The 24,414-nt window shown below is 40.3% G+C and overlaps 1 protein-coding gene across 2 annotated transcripts in view; it reads left to right on the plus strand.

Annotated features, from left to right (window-relative positions):
- Positions 1–24,414, plus strand: part of NKAIN2 (sodium/potassium transporting ATPase interacting 2) — an 817,962-nt gene that overhangs the window by 556,802 nt on the left and 236,746 nt on the right. The window lies entirely within an intron of this gene.

Consider the following 24,414-nt stretch of genomic DNA (forward strand, 5'->3'; position numbering starts at 1 on the left):
TTATAACTGTAACTTCATGAGTATGTACTTACAACCACAACTCCATCTTATGGGTTTTTTTCCCCTCCCTTATGGTTTCAGGCCATTAGGTCTTAATTGATGCCGACTATGGATGATTGTCTCTCAAACCGGAATCCTAGGTATCTGCAGTGCAAAAAATTACCACATACAACATGTGCGTGAAAGGACAGAGTAGTTGGGAATTCATTTCTCACATGAAGATTTTGGTATAAGCTCTCTTTATACTCTCACACTGTGTTTGAAAGTAAGGAGGCCACATAAACTTCGGAGTGCATGTTTTTTTCATGCCACCCACCTCCCTCACTATCTTAATGTTACCTAGAGAACTGCTAAATAAAGGCAATGGACTGCCTTCATCCCCCACTCTTATTTTAGATTTCCATATTTTTCCCTTTTAAACTAGTTTCCTTCCAAAGGATACTGTGTTAATAATTCTTTTTATATTCACTTTTTCCACAGAACAGTATGAAATTAAGGACATGAGGTGGGTACTATACAGTACATTACAACTGTAGGTTCCCAGTTCAAGCCGTTACATTTGGTGATAACGAAATGAATTTATCTTCTGTGGCATTTTAGATAGCGCCACAACCTGCTGTGTATTCTAATGAAACCTGTAGCACTACCAATTAGACACCTGCAGTAGAAGTGGGCTATGTAAATGCCTTGCCCCCAAATGTTATTTTCCCTTTCTCATTAAGCTTTCAAACTAAATTACATCACAGTTAGTGGCTAGAGACTTCCCCCTCAGATTCCAAAGTGTTGCATGGAATTTAGCCAGACATCTCCCACTGATTTTAATGGGAGTTGTGTGGCTGCAAGTCTTTTGAAAATGTATTTGCATTGCTTCCCACATGAAAAACCTAGACCCTTAAAATAAATAAAATATTTTGGGAGGCTTCACAGTACTATGGATTATTGCTTAAGCTTTTCACCTCAGGAGGCCCTTGAATTCAAATGTGACTTGATATGAGTTGCATGAGAGGTGAACAAATGTTTTTGGCTACATACAAGCAGTATAAAATACACAGCAGTTAACTGACTTATGGGGCAATATTTCCATCAAGGGGCTCTGGTTAGATCATAAACCATAAAAGCAAAGCAGGAGTGATTTCTGTATTCACCACAAGCCCAAGTTAGAATAATAGCTTCATAATTCACAGTTACCTGTTTGTTCGATATAATACATGGTTCTGAGGACCAGCTCCAAGCCCTGCACAGGATACACATCCCTCCTTACTCTTCCAATGCTGTATTAAGCCCTTCATCCTCTCTGGGATGCTGCTCCTCTCCCATGCTTCACTAGTCTACACCAGATGCTGTCTCCCCCATACTCTGGTTTGATTGACTCCTGCTATAGTTGCTTTCCTTTCCTTCTCCAGTGTGCTGTCTGTTCTGTGCTTTGTCAGGAGCAGTGAACATTTCCCCCAGTCTTTCAGTTACATATGCAAACATAGTTCTGCACACAAACAGTGTTCATACATTAAAACTGGCTGAGGAGGTACCTAAACAATTTGTGCTCAGAAGTGAGTTTTCATAAAAGTTGAACCATCCCAACTGTAAAATTGATAGAATGTACTTTATTATCATATCCATCTAAATGTGAAATTCTTGCATTGTTGATCAGACTTTTTTTAATTTTTATCTTGAAGAAAAATTTCAGTGAGAACAATATAAAAACAGCATTTCCTTTGCACAGAAAACAATGGTAATTAATTTTTAAATTCCAAGAGATAAGAGGGACAGGGTGGTTCAAATATTTATCTTCCTTCCCTAAATCTAGTTTTAAAACAGGTTTTCAGTTGAATAAAAACAGAAAACAAAACAAACAAACAAAACCTCACAATTTATTTGGAACTAATTTAAGGCATCATGATATGTTGAACAAACACTTCCATAACATCAGCCATCTCTAAAAAGAATAACGTGGATTTATAATGTAATTAGACTACGTAATACAATTTGTTTTCAGTATCAAACTGTGTTGTCTTCTCAAAATATTCTTGTAGATTTGTATATTATTATAAAATGTACTATTCTTTCCACAAGAAGAGACTGAAAGAACACTCCTTGCCCTAAATTTGTTTAATAAATCATATTTATTTCACACTGGCAATTAGCAGCACACAACAGTTTAAGTACAGGTTGTTGCAGCCTTGAAAATGCAGAATATAATTTTTAAAACCCTTAATTCTGTTGCAATCAAGATGTATGTGTTTGTCTATACCTACATATGCAAGAATATACATATCAATGTAGTATGTTACTATTCTTATAAATAGGTTGTGTGACTACTTCTGTCTGTCTAAAAGGTTACCCTTGGATAGCAAGGAATTTGTGTAAAAACAAATGTTGCTGGTGGCAATGTTCATTGAGCTGGCAATAAGGCTGTAAATATCTGTAAAGTGAGCTACCTTCAATACAGAGAGACTTACATAAAGGGCAAAATGTGAAAAGGCTGTAAAATGACTCACTAAACGAGTAAAACTTAGGCGTTTGTTTTCTGATGGGGACTGCAGTTTCTTTTATTACTTTGCAATGACTCTTACGTAGGTGACAGAAAACCTGTGGTTTTGCGTTATTTCCTGTCTTTCACAAACAAAAAGCAAAGAGCGCATAAAGCAGACGATAATCCAAGGCCTTAAAACAAACAAAAATTATGAATTTTAAACAGAAACACTGTTTTATTGGCCCACTTACCAGGAGTGTTTTCCTGTCAGTTATGACTCTAAGGCCTGGTCCACACTACGCTGTTAAACCAATTTTAACAGCGTTAAATTGATTTAACGCTGCACCCGTCCACACTACACTGCTCTTTATATCGATTTAAAGGGCTCTTTAAATCGATTTCTGTACTCCTACAAAACAAGAGGAGTAACGCTAAAATCAATATTACTATATCGATTTAGGGTTAGTGTGGATGCAAATCGACGTTATTGGCCTCATTCTTTTACAGTAGTTACCCACAATGCACTGCTCCAGAAATCGACGCTAGCCTCGGACCACGGACACACACCACCGAATTAATGTGCCTAGTGTGGACGCGCACAATCGACTTTATAATATCTGTTTTATAAAATCGGTTTTAGCTAATTCGAATTTATCCTGTAGTGTAGACGTACCCTCAGGAATCCTAAAATAGACACTGCTCTGTAACTTAGAATCATTATTACTGATTAAAGAACACTCCTACCATTAATTCATTGACAAAGAGCATGTAGTCTTTTTCTACTTGTTTGCTGTGTAACCTATGGAAAAAGATTTGAAAAGTTCAAAATGCTAATCTGGGTGGATTGACTTCACTGTACCTGGTCTACACTGGCGCTGGCATCTAGTGTACACGTGTAGCTCCATGCCACAGTGAAAGGCTCCGGTGGAAGGAAGTGGTGGGGAAAGGCTCCTACAAAGGGGAACTGCCAGATCCTTTCCCCACTGACTCCCTTTTGCCAGACCCTTTCCCCACTGCTGGAGTCTTTCACTGCAGCAGGGAAAGGTTCAAGAAGCAGGGCACTACATTGATAAAAGTACCAGTGTACACATGGGAGACACTGCTTGGATATGTAGAGAGCACTGTAGGGTATTATATACCCCAAGGGTACAAGCATATAGGGCACTCTGCTCTACTTGTCTAAGCCATGCCTCACTATGCATCCTGCTATTTATACCAGTGCTAGCTGGGTGTGCCGTATCTGTACGCTACACACCGCCGTAAGTGTAGACTTACCTTAAATGTTTTGTCCTGTTTTATTACTTTTCATTCTAACAGTTCTAAAGTTTTCAGGATTTAAGGGCCTGATCCAAAACCCACTGAAGTGGAATGGAGAGACTTGCTTTAATTCAGTCTCTAAGGGCTGGGATTTTCAAATAAGCTTAAGGGACTTAGATGCTCAGCTCCCATTGAAAGACCTATTTTGTGCCTTTCCTTAGCAACAGTTTCAGCCTCTTGAAGCTGTTAGCATCAGGTGTGTCAGTGTTGCCAACTCTCACAATTTTATCACAGATCTCATGATATTTGATGTCTTTTTAAAACATTAGTTGCTGGAATCAAGACACAGCAGGAGAATCTCCTGGAGTCCTGTGAATATGTGAAAATCTCAGTTTTCATTTAAAAAAAAAAGAAGCAAATTTCTGGTTGCCTAGAAAAGCTTGAAAACATGCAATGACTGTGCCCTAAAGGCTCAGAAGCTGGAAGCTAATAAAACATCACATAAACTTTTTATTATTTTTTTTTAAATCTCAGGCTTCCTGAAAACCGGACTCATGATTTTTGTATGCTTGAGACTGGCAATACTGGCATTGCTCCAGTTTAGCCAGGAATCTGATACTGCTCATTGCAGCCCCAGAATTAAGTTGTGCAAACTATGCCACTATTGCACAATCACTTTTAAGCATCCTGATATACAGAACAAAAAGAAAGGAGAAAGATAGTCACAGCTCCTCTTGGTGTCTTTGCAGTGTGTGTGAATATACAGTGATCATCCTGTGACAGGTTCTTGTTAGTGAAAGCCTTTTCAATTCTATAAATAAGCCTTCCCATACTCTGTCCAGAAAGTACTCTAGAAAGTATAGATTAATAGCACAGGGAGTGTTCACTTTGTTGGTAATGTTACATAATGACCACTTATTAAGAAGAGCTTACTGCTTATGCCACACAAGCAGTACTACTTTATCAGATTTCTTTTTTTGATGGAACAACTGAAAAGTTCCTTTGACAATGTGTTATTGATCTGGAAGAATCACAATCAATAAGTAGTATAGCTGTTCAGTGACTGGGTTATTAGAAAAATAAATTAGGAATTATCCTGCTGGCAAATAACCATTATTTCACATGGTGGATTGAAAAATTGTTCACATGTCATGGCATATTGTTCATTTGCAGAAAAAGATAGTCCTTTTCTAATGTTATAAATTTCATTTATTGATTGCAGACCATGATTAAGTGGTTTCTATAGAAGCATTGCTGCTATGAGTTTTCTCTTTTAAATTAAGAATCTGTTGTACTTCACCACAATTTATCATAAAAAATTGCATGTGTGTGTATGTATTAGCAAGTCTTTCTATTCTTCTCTTTCAGCATAAATGATTCAGTGACCTCGCTGATTTTAAAAAATAATTTTTTTGTCTTTCCAGCTTATCTCTGTGTTCAGGTATAGTGAACATATATTGCTTCTTATTGTCGCTTATGCTACAGGCTGTTCTGATATTTGGATCGGCACATCATGTGCATTTTGAACTAAAGAAGTGACAGCTTATCTCCATGTTGAAAGCTGGGTTTGTACTGGTATTATTCTGTAAACTCTTGCTTTGGACTACCTTGTAATCTGTTAAGAAGTTTTATATTGAGGAAAGAAAAAGGGATATAAGCTCCATGAGAGAGAAAATAATTGGCACAAAGTAACTTCCCCACATAGCATTATATGCAGGTGTACGCTCAAGCCTTCAGGCCCAGTACAGTGGAAAATATGCTGAGGTAACTATTGATTGAATATAAGGAAATAAGTCCTTTTCAAGGGCATTTTGCTTTGTTGAGGGCTAGTCAAGAATTGATAGGGGCTGATAAGACAACTGCTCACCCATAAAGAAACTGGAAGGATAAAGAGGAGGTTGGAATGGGAAAAGAACCTTTCTTTAGAAGTTATTGAGATGTTCCATAGCTCTGAATCACAACTTATTTTCAATGTGTTGATATTTTTGGAAGCATTCATACGCAATGCTGATGGGCATGATATAAAAACCTAGACAGAGATATTGTGTTAATCTATTTATAAACTTCTGGAGTCTGTTGTTTTAATATATGATGTAGCTATATGAAAAGGGCTCATTTACAGTAAAATTCATGTGTATTCATCATGGCAGAATACAATTATTAGATGAATTCCCTTTAGTCAGATTACTAGCTGTTTTCATCCAAAGAATATATATTACAAGGATTCCGTGGTTGGAAAGAAAGTTCATCAGAATGTGTTCGTTAGTGGCATTTACCCTCTTCTGCTTCTCTTTTCTTGTCTATCAATTAAATGGTTTCTGAAGGAAATTACACTAGCAATGATGTAACTCAGCAAAAGGATCATAATAGATCAGATGAACGTGTCTTAACAAAGTGAGGCTAGAAGTCATGTTTTACAAACGAACAAAATAACACAATCCATATTCTGCTTTAGTCATGGAGTTATTTTTAATGCAAAATGACTTAAAATTCAATAACTAAAATGTAAAAGTTAAGAAGCCAGGTCAACACAAATCAATGTTTTAGTTGAACAGCAAAAAACAAGTTGAATACTGATACTAACTGCTGTACATATTGACTCTCTCAGCCTAGTGTTTGGTGGGAGGGATAGCTCAGTGGTTTGCGCCCTGGCCTGCTAAACCCAGGGTTGTGAGTTTAATCCTTGAGGGGGCTGCTTAAGGTTCTGGAACAAAATCAGTACTTAGTCTTGCTAGTGAAGGCAGGGGCTGGACTCCATGACCTTTCAAGGTGCCTTCCAATCCTTGGAGGAAGGATATCTCCATTAATTTAAAAATTCAGATGGTCTCTCTGTTTAAAAGAACTCTAGTTGTAGCACAGTCTTTGAGGGGGAAGGGATACCTCAGTGGTTTGAGCATTGGCCTGCTAAACGCAGGGTTGTGAGTTCAAATTCTTGAGGGGGCCATTTAGGGAACTGGGGTAAAAATCTGTCTGGGGATTGGTCCTCCTTTGAGCAGGGGGTTGGACTTGATGACCTTCTGAGGTCCCTTCCAACCCTAATCTTCTATGAATCATACTAGGACAGAAAGGTTAGTAAAATGCACAGGCCAATTACCACTCAGATTATTTAATAGCAAAAACCATAAAAATGTTAGAAAATTGAATGCAAAATCTAGTGTTAATGCAATGTTAAGTTAAATTGTGCCTCTATGTAGGGGACAATGTCAGGGTGTGGAAGGAGCAAATCCCAACCCCCTGTTTAAGGCCATGTGGCCATGCTGCTTACACCTAGGGAATTTGGTTCTGGCAGTGGACTTAAGTGTTCAATATAGTTAGGCAAGTGGACTATAAGGACTATAAATGGGTGAGGGGACAGGAACAGGGGAGTCCACTTATTCCTTTTCCTTTGCAAACTAGTTTATGACTGGGCACAATCAATCCCTAAAGTTACAGGGTGATCCACTATTTGAATTACATTACATCCCAGTACTGCCCTCCCTGGCTTTTTCAGTGTTCAAGAAGCTTTGCCTGAACCATCAGGGGACAGAATACCTCTTTAAGGATTGCCTATCTGTATTTTTCCTTCCTCATGGCTACTCAGTTTTCTGATGGGTTTAAGAACGGAAGGAGGGGAGCTTTTTGGTTAGCTGGCTTAACAGAAGGATGTAGCATAAGCATATTGGTTCCTGCACACCCAAGAAGAGGATTTTTAAGCCTTTCCCACTGCCAATCTGAGACCAGGAGCAAACACTCCTATCTGCCACTTGGGATAAGCATACAACCAGATTTTGGGACCTTTCTGTGGTCATCACACAAAAGGTGCCTTTTGGGGGATCAGAAGGAATTTTCTCTTATTGCCTGATTGATCTGGGTGGATGGAGTGTGAAATTTGCCTTCCCTCCCCAGCAGCACAGGGACATAGTGGGTATGGGATGTTGGAAAATTCATTTGGTCACAGCTTGGCAGGTGCCCAATACAGGTAAATTCAATAGGGGTGTCTAGTTCCCTGATAAACCAGAACAGAAAGCAAATTAGGAGACGGCATCTCCTACAAAAGGTTGGGAACAGAGTTGGGGATCATAATGTCTAATATAGCAAGGAGAAAACTCACTCTTCCCCACCCACTTAACCCTCATATGAGGGAGGGCACTGGGGTCTCAGCAGTGGTACGGGGACCAGGTTAAAGATGGGTAGGGGCCTGAGTGCAGCCCTCTCCCAGATAGTACAGAGAGATGGGGTGCTGATTGCTTGCACTGGATGAGATATTGGCAAATAGTTCTCCAGATGTATTATTTAATAAAGTTGTGGATTAGTTAAACCACATTCCTGTGGTCTTATCTTCCTGTGATGTCTGGGACAATGTTAACTTGGGTACATTGTACAGATGAAATATTTTCTACTTCTCTCCACTTGTTAACAGACCTCAACATATTACTCTGTGGTACTGATGCATACCATACTATATGTTGCCAAAGCTTTGAGTCTTTAGCCTCAGAAACTTAACATAGAATTAATTCTAGTTTTTGCATTTAGTAGGTAATATCTTGCTACACAATGCAAAAATAATGAAATAAAATTTAATTTATGGCTATCTTCTGCAGAATCAATACCCATTTTATAATTTAGGTTTGCTTTTTACTTTAATAATTTTAAAATGAGTTTAGACTTCAGAACAAGTCCAGGCTATGAGCACTAGAAATTGTGTTTTTTAATCTACAGAATAAATATGGCAAAGGTGTTATCCACACACTACTCTACCAAATGTACCTCATTAATTATACGAACATACAACCTCCAGATGGTGAGAGGGCCATTCATATTTTATGCTGATCTACTCCTTGGCCTTTCCCAAAGACTTCCACAAGGGACTCCCACAAAACTCCTCCTCCTCCTCCTGTGATATATCCCATGAACTAGGGCTGCATGTGCTAGTGGAGAAACTGGAAGAAAATAGTAATTTGCCTACCACATTCTTGTAAGTAAAAACAAGAATTGAGGCAGAGCAATAGACAAACATCTTAAAGGCACGTGGCTGAAAATGTTCTGCTCTATTTGTGAAACATATACAGAATCCTGTACTTGAACAGTCCACTACAGTGTTCAATAGGTGGTAGTTTAAAAGGTTATGTCTGGGGTAGGTACTAGGGAGGAAAGAGGGCAAGGAAAAGGGGCTAAGGCATATATTAGGAAAGTCTGGATATCTGCCTGTGGGAAATATTTACTTTCTGTGTAATCTGGTCCATATATAAAAAGGCAAATGTTTTGCTATACAGAAATGTTTATATGAGTTACAGGCATGCAACATCTCTGTCAGGAATGATTTACCAGCATCCAGAAAAGGGGTTGAACTTTATCAGAGGCAGGATGTCATTTTAGCCCTCCTTTCCATTTGATAACAGAATATTAGCAAGGGTCTCCAGAGAGCCTCTTCTGCCACATAATTGCCATGTCTGCTATCCAGGATAGCAGTTAATAATGGCTTTTTTTGATGAGAACACCTATTCTCTTAGAGCTGCAGTATGACTAGTTCATGTCTCACAGGCCACCAAGCTGATACCAGAAAACTCTTGTTCATTATCTAATGAGTTTATTTCCTCAGTGGATCGTGCCCTACAGTCTGCTGTGGGAATGAGTATAATACAAGCACCAGATTCACTGAAGGTGGCATGGGAGAGGTAGCATCCCTTCTCCACTCCCCACCAGTTGATAGGGTGTGCCAAATCAGCACATTCCCAACCCACCCCGCCCATACCTGCCACATTGTAAGCTGTGATGTCCCTTACTAGATCCCCCAACAAAGGGGAATCTATAACCATTCTATATTTCTGTGTCTCCCTCCATCTCCACTGGACTTTGTTCTTGGGGCTCTCTGACAGTGTACATTAAGAGGTGGATATAGCCTCAGTGAGAACATTTATAGTTTAATATTGTTGTAAGAAGAATCATTTCTGGGGACAGCATTTTGCTTCCTTCAAGCGGGTAGAAATTTACTGCTAGCCTATACCACCATAACATTACTATTTCCTGCCTCCCTCTCAGCTATTCCTCATAATCCTCATCCCTGGTGTCCACCCATCTCTCCAGGGAAAGAGTAAGGCAGTGCATAGCTCTGCTTACTTCTTTATCTATATACTTATACAGCTTTCATCACCAGAATGCCTCATAATTATTAATGGATTTTCTTCACAACACAGCTGCAAGGTAAGGAAGCAATATCTCCCCTTTTACAGATGGGGAACTGAAACAGAGTAGATAAGTGATTTACCTAAGGTCACATGGGAAGTCTGTGTCTAAGTCTGGAATTAAAGCCATGTTTCTTCAATCTCAGGCCAGTGCCCCTATTCACTGGATGATCCTTCCTACCTAGTCCTGGGCCCAAGTTCTAGGTAGCTCATGTATGGTTATATCATTATTTTAATTCCTTGAATTCCCTTACATAGGCATGTAGTCCAATCACAATCTATCTTCAAGCCTATATAACACGGTAGGAAATGGATAGCCATTCTTCTGAGAAAATGCAATAAGCACGTTTCATGCACTATGATCTGGTGATCCAAATACCAGCGAACACCTAAAGGAGATGTTTGCATATATTAAGTGTCAACAGGGTGCCTGAAGCTGTCCAAGACACTAAATAGAGACAAACCCTACTTTGCATTGGTTGAAGTTAGGTTTCTTCTTCGAGTGATTGTACAAGGGCATTTCAGTCTGTACGTGTGCATCCCAAGTGCGGCTGTCACTATATTTTTTGGTACTAAAACTGCAAAGTTTGGCTATTAGTTCTATCAGGGTGCAGCTATCTTGGCCTACTCTCTGATAGGTAATCACTCTACCTTTTCTGATAGAATATCAGTAAGATTTTTGGAAAGATTGTACCTGAGGTACAAGATCCTGTTCCCTCATTGGATCTAAGCTTGGTATTGTCAAAGCTTATGGGTCCTTCTTTTGAGCCTTTCGCTACCTGTTGTTTAGCGCATCTTTCAACAAAAGTAGCATTTTTGGTGGCCATCACTTCTACTAGGAGGGTAGGTGAGTCGGGGTCCTTGATATCTGGCCCTCCTTACACTCTTTTATTAAAATACAAAGTTTATCTGCATCCTCATCCAAAGTTTGCCTCAAAAATAGCATCTAGCTTCCACATCTACCAAGTGATTTATGTACCTTAGTTCTTTCTGAAATCACACTTGAATAAAGATGAAGAAAGGCTGCACACTCTGGATGTCAGGAAAGATTTGGCATTCTATCTGAACAAGTCCAGGTAGCTTCTTCCAAGCTGTTTGTGTTGATCACAGACAGGATTGAAGGGGCTCCTTGTTTCTTCTCAGAGAATGCCATCTTGCATAGCCTCGTGTATTCGCGTATTGCATTTGCTACAATTTGGCTAGTTTTAGAGTAGCAGCCGTGTTAGTCTGTATCTGCAAAAAGAACAGGAGTACTTGTGGCACCTTACAGACTAACAATTCAAGTTCAGTCCCCAACTAAAACCTCCCCAGTGCATCATCAGAGATCTACAACCTATCCTGAAAGATGATCCCTCACTCACAGATCTTGGGAGACAGACCAGTCGTTGCTTGCACACAGCCCCCCAACCTGAAGCAAATACTCACCAGCAACTACACACCACACAACAAAACACTAACCCAGGAACCTATCCTTGCAACAAAGCCTGATGCCAACTCTGTCCACATATCTATTCAAGTGACACCATCAGAGGACCTAATCACTTCAGCCACGCCATCATTCACCTGCACATCTACCAATGTGATATATGACATCATGTGCCAGCAATGCCCCTCTGACATGTACATTGGCCATACCGGACAGTTTCTACACAAAAGAATAAGTGGACACAAGTCTGACATCAGGAATCATAACATTCAAAAACCAGTAGGAGAACACTTCAACCTCTCTGGTCACTCAGTAACAGACTTAAAAGTGGCAATTTTGCAACAGAAAAGCTTCAAAAACAGACTCCAATGAGAAATTGCTGAACTTGAATTAATATGCAAACTAGATACTATTAACTTAGGCTTGAATAGAGACTGGGAATGGCTGAGTCATTACACACATTGAATCTATTTCCTCATGTTAAGTACCTCACACCTCTTGTCAACTGTCTGAAATATGCCATCTTGATTATCACTACAAAAGTCTTTTTTCTCCTGTTAGAGTTGATATGGCTACTTCCACCTTTTCATGTTCTGTATGTATATATATCTCCATCACTCAGCAAGCTAGAGATGATGTCAGATTTGGTCACGCTTTCCTTCAGTCCTTATTCAGATAGGCTCTAATTCCACCACAAGTTTTCATGGATTGTGAGTCATCAGGAGTGGAATGCACATGTGCAATCACTCAAAGAAGGAAAAACAGTTACTAACCTGTTCCATAACTGTTGTTCTTTGAGGTTCTCCACCCTTTATACCTGCACGCAGCGGCATGTGGCAGCAGAGGTAGCTCGAGCTGCCCTGATGGGTTCCACTGAGGTAAAACTTTCTGCCAACTGTATTTGGGATGTGCATGTATCAAGAGTGGAATGGACATGCGCAACACATCTCGAAAAACAACAGCTACAAAACAGTTTAGTAAAGGTTTGGGGTTTTTTTCTGTATAAGGCATACAAATATTAATAATCATAATCTCATTTGTCCCATAAGGATGCTATCCCTGAAACTGTATATAGAGGTTTCCTAAAAATACAGAAGGGCCAGATCCCCAGTTGGTGTAAATGGTGATAGTCCATTGCATCCATGGGTTCCAGTTGATACCAGCTCTGAACCTGGCCCTAAAAGGGAGTTATGCCCTTCCTGTAACTATTATATAATCTGTACTTGTGATTAGAATGAACAGTGAAATCGATTTACAAGCTAGCCAGATACCTAGTCAATATGGTTCTTTTCTATGAGTAATAAGGACAATCTGTGAAGCAGGCTTATTTTTTCTTTGATCATTACTCCTTTCTTTCATGTTATTTCCAGCCAAAAAGCAACACCTGACCTTTGAGAAATGCCAGGAAAACATAATTTTCTCCTTGCCATTCTACTTTGGTAAATCCTTACTCTGAGCACGGTTTAGCATAGCTATTCTAAGATAGGTCCTTCTGGTGTATCTCTTGCTGTGCTTTCGGGGACATGGTATTCCTTTCCTGACCTTCTCTAAATGTTATATGTTGCTGTGGGTGTTTCATTATTGCACAGAATTGTGCCATCTCTTTGGCTCCCATAGCTGCACTTCCTTAGAGTGGGGGAGTGACAACAAGTGGGCAGCAGGCAAACATCTCTCACAGGCTCATAGTCTGATTCTGCTGCAATTTATGTATTTTATTGTAAAGGAAGCAAAAAAAATAAGATTTTTTAAAAATATTTTCTCCTTCAAGAACACTGGGATGTGTTCTTTTTCGCCTCAATCATCCAGAGTTTCTTATTATATAATATAAATATTTTTAATTTTATTACACGAAGAGAAAATTATGAAATTAAATATTTTATCTTTTAAAGTTCTACACAAATGTTTCACTCAAGTCTGATTAGTTAGAATTTTCTATTATACAACAGCTTGTCAAATATACATGAATGTCATTCAATCATTTTCCCAGTCTTTAAGATCTATTGGCATTATGTAACAATAATGATTAATAATGGGCCAGATTCATCCCTTGTGTAACTCATTAAGTTCAAGAGAGTTACATCAAAGACAAATAACTTTTCCCCTAGTTTGGTGGATACATACTAAAGCCTGTATCCTTCAAACCAGGGAAAAGTTATTTTTGTTTATATAAAGAAATATTTTATAAAAATCCCCACGACTTTAGATAAATTTATTTTCCAAAGATATAATGATCCCTGATAACATCAGCGGTGGTGCCATCAACCTCTCCTCATTCAATCTCCTCCTAAATGTCCACTTCTACACAAGATCTACCAGGAATTAACCAACTGCTGTAAATATGGCTAGGTTGAGAGGCAGACAGAGGAGAAGTTGAAAATACTGTATATCAGTGCTTAATTTGAGCCAGGGCTTGCCAGAGCTGAGCTCCAGCACCTCTAGGTATGGCAGTTCATAACCCCGGCACCTCTGGGCTTGATGCATCAGTTATGAACGGTAAAACATGGCTTGAGCCCCGGCACCTAATTATTTGAGCCCCGGTGCCTCTTTCATTACAAATTAAGCACTGAACTATATAAAAAAAGACAAGATGAACATAGTCATTACTCTGAGCTCAGGATGTGTATGTTGTTCCTTTCCTCCATCCTTGTGTTTGTGCATCTTTTTATAATGTAAGCTTGGGGCAAGTACTGTCTTCCTATTTATCTGTACAGTGCCTACCACATTTTTGCTTATGTTAGAAATACAGTTTCCATCTTGCATTCTTTGAAGAAGACAAATGATAAAGCAAATTCTTGTAAAATCCAAGCTAGTACATGACAACTGCCTAAAATGCGTAAGATACTGTAACTGCTTGGATATTGTCAGAGACCATTAGGCCGCTGAAAGAATACATTTCAGTGTCTCTTTTGCAGCAAATCAAACAGGAAAATGCTAATAAAGAGCTAGATCATGAGTTTATGATTCACCTGAGCAGTGCATTGTTGCTCTGCCCCTAAAGCAGCCTGGGAGCAAGAGTGTAACTTAGTGATCATATCCCTCCTACTCTCCCAGCTGCTCCTGGAAGGAAATAAACTGTTCTGTATCTAACAGCATATGTCTGCTGACATGCTGATGCAGTTTTGTTTGCTTGGCATGTTGGGTGAACAGGGAAGAGCCAAAACTCTGCCTCTTCACAGCCCCTTCTCATATATTCTGCCCATAGCTATGCATGAAGGGAATGTAATGGCTCTGTGGGTCCTGCTTCCCCTCCCATGTTGAGTGGAGTTAGCTGTCGAAAGATAATAAATAGGTGCCTTATGCTCCCTTACTATCTTGTGCAGCTGCTGTAACAGGATCACAGTCTGGCCTAAAATATATAATACACTGATATATTTCAAATATCGCCTCTCTCTCTCTCTCTCTCTCTCTCTCAGAGGAGGTATTTAATTATGCCTTAAAATAAAGAGAACCATGATTGTGGGTAATTGAAAATAAAAGATTTGTGCAAATTCCAATTGCAATAACAAGGTGTTTCAGTTAAGGGTTATGTGTCAATTGTGCCAAATATAGAGACTTAGAGATGGAAGAGACCTAATAAATCACCTTATCCACACTCCCACTGGTGCATGATTGTTCCCGGCTCTGTTTTCTCCAGTTCTTTGTATAATGTAGTTTGAACCAAATACAAGGACTGGGCATTCCACTACTTCATTTGCACAGTCCACCAGAGGATTTGACAATACACTTTTGTAATATGGAGTAGACATTTCATCTGTAGGCTACAAAACCATTGAGTATTGACTAATGTGAGAAGCCTCTTGTTTTTTTACCTTCAGTCATGTATGGTGGCCAGTACACGTTCATAATTTATTGGCTCAATAGTTTTGATAGCCTTTGCCATTGGTAGTATAGTGGATGGCGAAGTGATGTTAACTTTCCTCTCCAAAAATCTTTTTATAGCAAGGGATGAAATTATACTAGAACATTATTTAAACTTAATAGCATTCCTTTGAGATTTTGTTTAGTTCTCTATCTTTCAGGGATCAGAAATGATGCACATTGTCCTATGAACAAGATATTGCACATTGTACTTCAAGGGATATGGTCTGGGGTTTAGTGTCTGGCTGGAGAGACTATTAATGACTTGCTTGGGAAAATAGTAAAGATACAAAACAACATGCAGATTGTCCATGTGTTGCTTATTGTATGCATCATTTGGGGCTTAACCCATAGAATATGGAAAGACTGCCATTGCCCTCAATGGGCTTTGGATTAGGCGTTCTGTGAAGAAGCCTGACTGTAGGAAAAAGGAGAGCAGAGTGTAGAAGATAGAAAATATACAAGTAAAGAAAGAGAATGTGCTACCCAACATGGATTTTCTGCTGTTTGATAAAGCTAGGGTTTAATTTACAAAAAGCAACAAGCGGTTGTCTTTTGGAATGGGATATTGGAACTCAGCAGGGCTTGGTGTAATAAGCAATGCATTGTTTTAATTAGGAAGGTAGGTACTAAATGTACAAAATGAATTAACAAAATGCCCAAAGAAATCTAAGACTTCTACACTGATTGCATGCGTAACAGAGAGTTTCTGCAGACCTGCTGTCACTTGCATTTGTCTGTTTACAGTGAACAATACAGTGATAATACCAGTGACCTGAAATAATTGCCATTTAAGTACACTTTGGATGAAAGTTCATTTTATTGCTGATAGATGCCTGGAGCTCATATTGTTGCAGTGACAGCAGCCTCAAACCTTTTGCTTTGTTTGGAATAGAGGAAGGAACAGGAGCAGGTGCAAAATGACAGATCTGTGAATTCCCTCCCCTCTGTCTACCTTCTTTTTCCTTGCCCAAGGCGTGAATCAACAGCTCCAGCTAGAAGGAAGAAATGAATTATTTTTTGTGCGTGATATGAAAAGGAACACTGACTAGCTAGCAACCTGTTAAGCTGGTATGGTTGGATCCTATTTATGGCTCCCTGCTGTGTCAAAGATCAGGCCTCAGGAGACCTTGTCTGCAGTGGACTGCTGCACAACACTGGTCTGAAACACTGACTTTCCAAATGGAATGGAGCCCAGTGAGTTCAAAAATCACTCAGCAACAAATGATTTATTCAACACTCCTTCTAAGATATGGCACCACCCAGAGCATCCTATGAAATAATGTGGACAGGATTGCAAGCTGCAGGAGTTTATTTGAAAGGCAGGTTTATTTAAAGCAAACCTACTACCCTCTATTTGCTGGAGAAAAGAAGTTTTTTTTAATCCTTTATTTAGTAAATAAGATTATCTCAAACCTGTATACATTATGGCGTTCTGTACTATGAAAGAGATTTATGCATACAACACAATTAATGGTTAGCTATCTGTATAAATCCCTGATTTGTCAATAAGAACAGTGATCCCTTAAAATATCAAATATACAAATCAAATATATTAGATGATTAAGGTTGTATGTAGTCTGTTCAGGAAGGCACCCTAAATATAATTGATATTTTGGTTTCCAAATAATACAAGATCATTTAATTCATTCTTGTCAGACAAGAATAAATTTGTGCAGCAGTGTTAGCATGAGCACTCATAGATACATTTCTCAGGGAACCATGAATTAATTCTGCAGTCAATAGCTCAAGTAGATGACTGTTTTGCCATAACTGACCATGCATATGTTATGATAAAATAGTATCTCTGTGAACGAATATGCATTCATTACACTCCTGCTATTAAGACACTTTTATTTGAATAAGCTTTCTCTAAAGATTCCTTTAAAATACATGAATACCCATATGATACAGCCTCTGGAAGAAGGATGTTTATTCAGGAAGAGGGTAAAAAGGAGGAGAACAATCATTGCTTTGTCCAAATAATATCCCAAGACACATAAAAGACGTCTTGGCATTTGCATGTTGTGGATACAAATTCAACATTTCAGAGAACACCTTGCAGCTGAGAATAAATTTCTCTTTACATCTGGCTATGACTGTGAATCAGAAGGGGCAAGAGGCCTTGTTGATAACTTTGCGTCTGAGCCTTCTCCCACTGAAGTCATTAGCAAAACTCTTATTGACTTCAGTACAAAGAGAATTGGGCACATTGTGATTTTCTTGTGATTTCCTCACTAATCTGCATGTCTATCTCTTCCACCTCACATCTTGTCTCTTAGACTGTAAGTTCTTTGAGGCAGGGACTGTCATTTTTCATATCCTTGTGCAGTGGCTAGCACAACACGCCCCACCCTGCTTGTGACATTTAAGCTGTATTACAATTTAAAAGTTCAACAACAACAACTATATCTTCCCATTTTCTAGGCTCTTAGATAGTCTTATGTATGTACAGTTTGAGATTTATGGTCTTATTTTAACACGTTCTTGCATTACGGTCATGCCACATTGTTTTAACCAAGTGCTTTGCATGACATCTGCAAAAAGTGTAGAATGTCCATCAGCTCTAGTATAACTGGTACAATTTTGTACTGCTTCATTTTATGTTAGATGAGAGATATTAAGTAAGAGTGAACCAGTCTATCTTCAGAGATGAATGAGGGAAAGAGTGATTGAGCAGACATAACTGATGCCAAGAGGCTCTTGCCTGACAATAGGAGAGATGGGAAAGAGGCTTGTGGGCACAACTGCAGAATGGTCAGGAAAATCTGAGAAGATGAGGCCAGGCAAGTGAGGAAGGGGGAGAGGAAAGAAGTTGTTAATTATACATAAATCTAAACAACAGAGAGAATGAAATCTTTACACAACCAAATGTTTTAATGTTATTTATTGTTGGTATACTTTTTTCACACAAATTCACACCACATGTGTGTGACTCTTGACTTCTGCATCAAAGCTGATCTTGCAGAGCTAGCATCTGCTTTGATTTCTATTCTATTCACTTTCTTAAACTGTGTGCCATCATCTCACCAAGCCCATCTCAGAAGTTCATGGATATTTTGTCTACTGTGGTGGGCCCAAAAGCGATGAGAGATTTTATAAATACATATACTAAATGAGATAAAGAATTCATTAAAGTTCATAGAATCAGAACAACTAAAACTCTTGTTAGGAGTTATATTTCTCCTGCTGGAAGTTAGGACTGAGCCCTCTTGAATTAACTCCTTCAGTTTCTCAGACTCGTTAATATTTGCATCCTCTGAGTCCACTGTAGTGCTCTGATTGCTGGTTTTAGAAGCTAGATTAAGACACACATTTCCTACATGATCATTCCAAGGAATCTTTGTACCCCTTTTTTGTCTGTTATGGAAGGCATGGCTGAGTTAACTTATCTTTCAGGTTTATTATTTCCATTACATGGAATGTACCTGTTTGTTTAACTCTATCCAAGCAGTTCTGGTCCTTACAGAGCTGCTTGAAGCCTCTGTTCATGCTCTTTTACTGTTTTTTCCCAGATCAAAATGTCATCTATGTAAATATTAGTACCCTCTGTACAATCAAAAAATATTGTATTTTGCCAGTGAAACACCTTGAGTGCCAAACACAGTTCAGATGATAGTGTTTGGAAACAGTGTCTCCCAAAAGAGGTGTGGAATGTGCACAAACATGTGCTCTGTTTTTCTAAGGGCTCTCCCAGAACCCTGCTGTGACACATCAAGTGTAGAAAAATATTTGGCATCAGCCAAATTGTTCCCTTGTAGGTGGTGGAAAGTGTTTCCTTTTTACATTCTTATTCTGTTATTTGGGTCCATACATAAATGAAGGGGTTCCATCTTTGTTTCCTACAATGACTGAGAATACCCCCTCTATTGGTGTTCCTACTCACTCTGATTCCCAAAATAATGAGCCTATCCAACTCCTCTGAGGGGAATTTTCCTAGGGGTGGGAATTGTGGGATTCTGTACTCTACTAAGAGCTTTCCTATGGAAGACATCCCCAATCTCTTCCTCTCTCGTTTGGTCCCCTACCCATCCAAAGAGTACCCCCCCCCCCGATAAGACAAAGGGCTTGACACATTTGTGCCCAGTGTCCAACTTAAAATTTATTAAATGTCCCATTTGCTCTCAGGGTGATAGTCAAATCATCATCTGCTACAATGTTGTCCATGGCTCCTCTGAATAATTCCCCTGTGCTACTGGTGTAGTCATCATCCTTTTTGTCTATACCAGGGTTCGGCAGCCTTTCAGAGGTGATGTGCTGAATCTTCATTTATTCACTCTAATTTAAGGTTTTGCATGCCAGTAATACATCTGAGGTCTGAGGGATCGGTCTGAGGAAGAGGAAGACAGTGTACTAAACAGATGGCAGAAAGTGAGAGAGACACTTACGTCAGTATGCCAGGAAGTGCTTGGAATTAAGAAACACCAGCAGAAAGAGTGGATCACAGCAGAGACCTTGATCAAGATAGAAGACAGAAAGAAGAAGAAGGCAGCAGTCAATAACAGCAGGACTAGAGCAGCAAAGGCCAAAGCTCAAAAAGAGTATGCTGAAGCCCATAGAGCAGTGAAGAGGAATATCAGGAAGACAAGAGAGAGTATGTGGATGAACTGGCAGCAGAAGCGGAGCAGTCAGCATACAGCTGTAATATGAAACAGCTGTATGATACTACCAAGTGACTGTCTGGAAAGTTCAGCAAGCCAGAACGTCCCGTTAAAGACAAGCAGGGAAAGTCTATAACAGGAATAGAACAACAGATGAACAGATGGGCGGAGCACTTTGAAGAACTCCTAAACTCCTGAACAGACCAGCACCACCAAATCCACCAGATATCAACCCAGCCAACGAGGACCAACCAGAGGTGAGATCAGAAAAGCCATCACCATGATGAAGAATAGGAAGACGGCTGGACCTGATGACATCCCAGCAGAGGCCCTGAAAGCAGACCTGGATGCTTCAATGGAAATGCTGTACCCCCTCTTTGAGAAGATATGGGAAGAAGAAGTGATTCCGTAAGACTGGAAAGAGGGATATCTCATCAAAATCCCCAGGAGCAGGAGAGAAGATCTTAGCAACTGTGCCAATTATAGAGGAATCACACTCCTGTCGGTGCCAGGGAAGGTCTTCAACCGAGTCCTCTTAGAGAGAATGAAGGATGCCGTCGATCCACAGCTACGAGATGAACAAGCAGGTTTCCGGCAGAATAGATCATGCACGGACCAGATAGCAACGCTTCGCATCATAGTCGAGCAGTCTATGGAGTGGAACTCCTCGTTGTACATCAACTTTGTTGATTATGAGAAAGCGTTCGATAGCGTGGATCGAGAGACCCTCTGGAAGCTCCTTCGGCACTACGGCATCCCAGCAAAGGTGGTCAACCTGATCAAGAACTCATATGACGGTATACACTGTAGAGTGATCCATGGAGGGCAGCTTACTAACAGCTTCCAGGTGCAAACTGGAGTCAGGCAAGGATGCTTGTTGTCATCACTTCTCTTTCTCCTCGTCATCGATTGGATTATGAAGACATCCACCTACGAGCGTAGGAACGGAATCCAGTGGACGTTGTGGACCCAGCTTGATGACCTGGACTTTGCTGACAACCTTGCACTCCTTTCGCACAGTAAACAGCAGATGCAAGAGAAGACCAACGTAGTGGCAGCCACGTCGTCACAGATTGGCCTCAACATTCACAAGGACAAGACCAAGATCCTTAAGATTAACTCCACTAGCAATGACCCAGTCACACTGAATGGAAGCCCCCTGGAAGAAGCGCAGTCCTTCACCTACCTAGGTAGCATCATCAACCATCAGGGTGGCACAGACGCAGACATCAAAGTAAGGATTGGTAAGGCAAGAGCAGCCTTCTTACAGCTCAAGAACATCTGGAGCTCTAGAGAGCTGTCTTTGGCAATAAAAATTCGACTGTTCAACTCCAATGTGAAATCAGTCCTACTGTATGGAGCTGAAACCTGGAGGACAACCAAAACAACCATCAGGAAGATCCAGACCTTCATTAATAGCTGCCTCAGAAGGATTCTCCAGATCCGCTGGCCAGACACCATCAGTAACATCCACCTCTTGGAGAGGACCTGTCAACTCCCAGCAGAGGAAGAAATCAGAAGGAGAAGGTGGGGTTGGATAGGACATACACTACGTAAGCAGCCAACTAACATCACCAGACAGGCACTGCGGTGGAATCCCCAAGGCAAGCGGAGAAGAGGCCGTCCAAGAAACACCTGGCGACATGACTTTCAGGCTGACAGCAAAAAAATGGGCTATACCTGGAACCAGTTAGAGCGAATGGCCCAGGATAGAGGACTCTGGAGATCTGTGGTTGGCGGCCCATACCCCGATTGGGGTGACGGGCATGAGTGAGTGAATACATTTTAATGTTTTTAGAAGGTCTTTTTCTATAAGTCTATAATATATAATTAAACTATTGTTGTATATAAAGTAAATAAGGCTTTAAAAATGTTTAAGAAGCTTCATTTAAAATTAAATTAAAATGCAGAGCCCCCCGGACTGGTGTCCAGGACCCAGGCAGTGTGAGTGCCACTGAAAATCAGCTCGCGTGCTGCCTTTGGCACCTGTGCCATAGGTTGCCTACCCCTGGTCTATAGTGTGCACAGGCTGCCAGTGTTTGCAAACTCTTGCAAAGAGATGTCATCCATTTAATTTCTTGCATCTTTTCTGATATGTGGGGCATTGTCATGGCTTGTGCTGGTTGCTGCAATGCGTGCAGTTCCATGATCTGTTTTTAGTGGACTCCAGCTTTGAGTTCTAGATGCCTTTTTGGCTCAGGTACCTTTTCTTGTGGCATTTTGGATCCTTTCTCAGGTCTACAGTGTCAGAGAACTCTTCACACTTCATAAGCTTCATTCTGGACTGAGTGACTTCTTTTTGCTTGGCAAATTCTAATTACTTTGTCAAGGGTTAATTCTGGTCTCTTAGTAATCTCTCTTTTAGTTTTTTGTTCCAGATCCCAATCAGTCTCTTATCAGGGACTCAAATCAGTCACAAACTCTTCTATGATTTCCTCTTCTTCCTATACTCTGTTTAAAAACATCTCTCTGATTGTTTATTTTTACATGGGGTGCACTACTGCTCAAATTTTTGTAATATAGTTTGTTAGCCACCTCTACCAGAGTTAACTGAAAGTATTAAACACATCAAGTGCTTCAAAACAAGCCATTGTCAAAAATAAGGCAACCTGCTTACAGATACAGAGTGAAGTGCCATTTAAACTTTCTCCAGTTGTTTTCTACATTTCCTGAGTGCTGGTTCTTGTGGGGCTTTTAACTTGCTCTCAGGGGTGAAAGTAACTTAAAGGACTTACCGGTACGCCGGAGTCCTGAGCAGGGGCATGGCCTCAACCGGAAGAGGCGGGGTCTCAGCCAGAAGAGGCAAGGCCTTTAAATCACCCTGGAGCTTCCAGCTGCAGAGACGACTGGGAGCCCCAGGATTCAGGGGCGAATTAAAGGGCCTGGGGCTCTGGCCACCGCAGAGCACCAGGCCCTATAAATCCCCACCCGAGCCCGGCTGCCAGAGCTCTGGTGGTGATTTAAAGGGCCTGGGGCTCCCCGCAGCAGCAGGAGTGCCGGGCCCTTTAAATCCCTGCCCGAGCCCAGCTGCCAGAGCTTTAAAAGGCCTGGGGCTCCCCGCAGTGGCCGAAGCATCGGGCCCTTTAAATCCCTACTCGAGCCTGGTTGCTGGAGCTCTGGCTGCACTTTAAAGGGCCTGGGGCTCCCCGCAGTGACTGGAGTCTTGGGCCCATTAAATCACCGCCGCGGAAGCCAGTCCAGTCTAGCACAGCGTACTGGCTCTTGCCGGTACGCCGAACCGGACCAGCCTACTTTCACCTCTGCTTGCTCTGTTCTTCCACTCAGGGTCTTTTCTCAGTTCCTTTTTACTCTTGGTACCATATGGTGTTTAGTGAATACTCAGTGCTTAAGGAGCTTGTGAGAGATCTCCTTTATCCTGTGCCTGATTTCAGCTAGCTGTGCACGACAACAAGAGCTTCACAGACCCTTCCTAGACTCTGTCTGGGAAGCTCAGCCCTTAAAGGCGCAGGCCTCACTCCCACAACTCTTATGCATATAAAATACCTGTTTGATTTCCTGTTGAGGAGAGGCTCTGCACCTGGCAGAGCACCATCCTACTAGATCAAACACTAGATTAAAAAACAGATATTTTCAGGCACAATTTAGGCTTTTGCATCCCAATATTTGGCTCTAAGAAGCCATTTCTGATGATTCATCTGTCATAGAGGGAGCTACCTGAAAGTCAGAGAAAAACATTGGTTGAAATCCATAGTGCAGAGGGCTAACATAATCCTCATGCATCATTTAAATCTTACTTAAGCTCTCAAAATAGACCCTAAGTGGTGCACAGGGGTGAGTTTTGTTCTTTGTATCTAAATTGTCTATTTTCTTTAAATGACCATGGTTTAATGAGTGAAACTTTTGGCAAGTGTAAAGATGAAGCATGAACTTCAACAGAGAAAAATAAACTTGGTCTGATACCTCCCATGAAGATGGCTCCGAGAGTAGACTACCCTGAAATATACCTTTCACTGAGCAAACTCATTCTGAAACCTTGACTTGTTTGTTTTGTTTTCCATTTGTTTTGCACTCCAAAATTAGAAACAGGACATCTGGAAGCTGACGCCGATCAAGCCCTTTATTATCAGATGTCATATCAATATTTTCATGTTACATTTTAACAAAATGGATAATTTCCAGTGCACATAAATATGCACTGCAACCTGTGTTCATAAAATTAGATAGTCTTATGCAATTTTACAAGAAAAACATATTTAATTATCTTGCCTCTTCTAGCAAATGTATTAAGCTGAATTGCCATAAAATGTATTTAATGGTATTTTGAAAGATACTAACAGTGGGGGGAAAAGATTTACGTTTAAGTCATATCCCAATCAACCTTAAGGGTGCTGTTTACACAGTAAGGGTTTAAAATGTTAGCTCATTAAATATGCACAATGTTTTGCATTGCAGAAAGGATGTGGATTGTACTTTTGATTTCCAAGCAAATTAAGCCTGCTGCCAGAAAGCATACTGTAGCAGGATACAGTGGGCTCTGCGGAAACCAATTTAAACAATTTATGCCGGTGCTTAAAAGTTTTGTGAATTGGATTGCAGATAAATTCTCTCTGACAAGCACTGCTACGTCTTAAAAGAACAGGCAAAAACTGCTCTCTCAGATTCAAGTAAATGGGATTTTTC

The sequence above is a fragment of the Gopherus evgoodei genome, chromosome 3 (assembly GCF_007399415.2).
Source record: "Gopherus evgoodei ecotype Sinaloan lineage chromosome 3, rGopEvg1_v1.p, whole genome shotgun sequence".
Classification (NCBI taxonomy): Eukaryota; Metazoa; Chordata; order Testudines; family Testudinidae; genus Gopherus; species Gopherus evgoodei.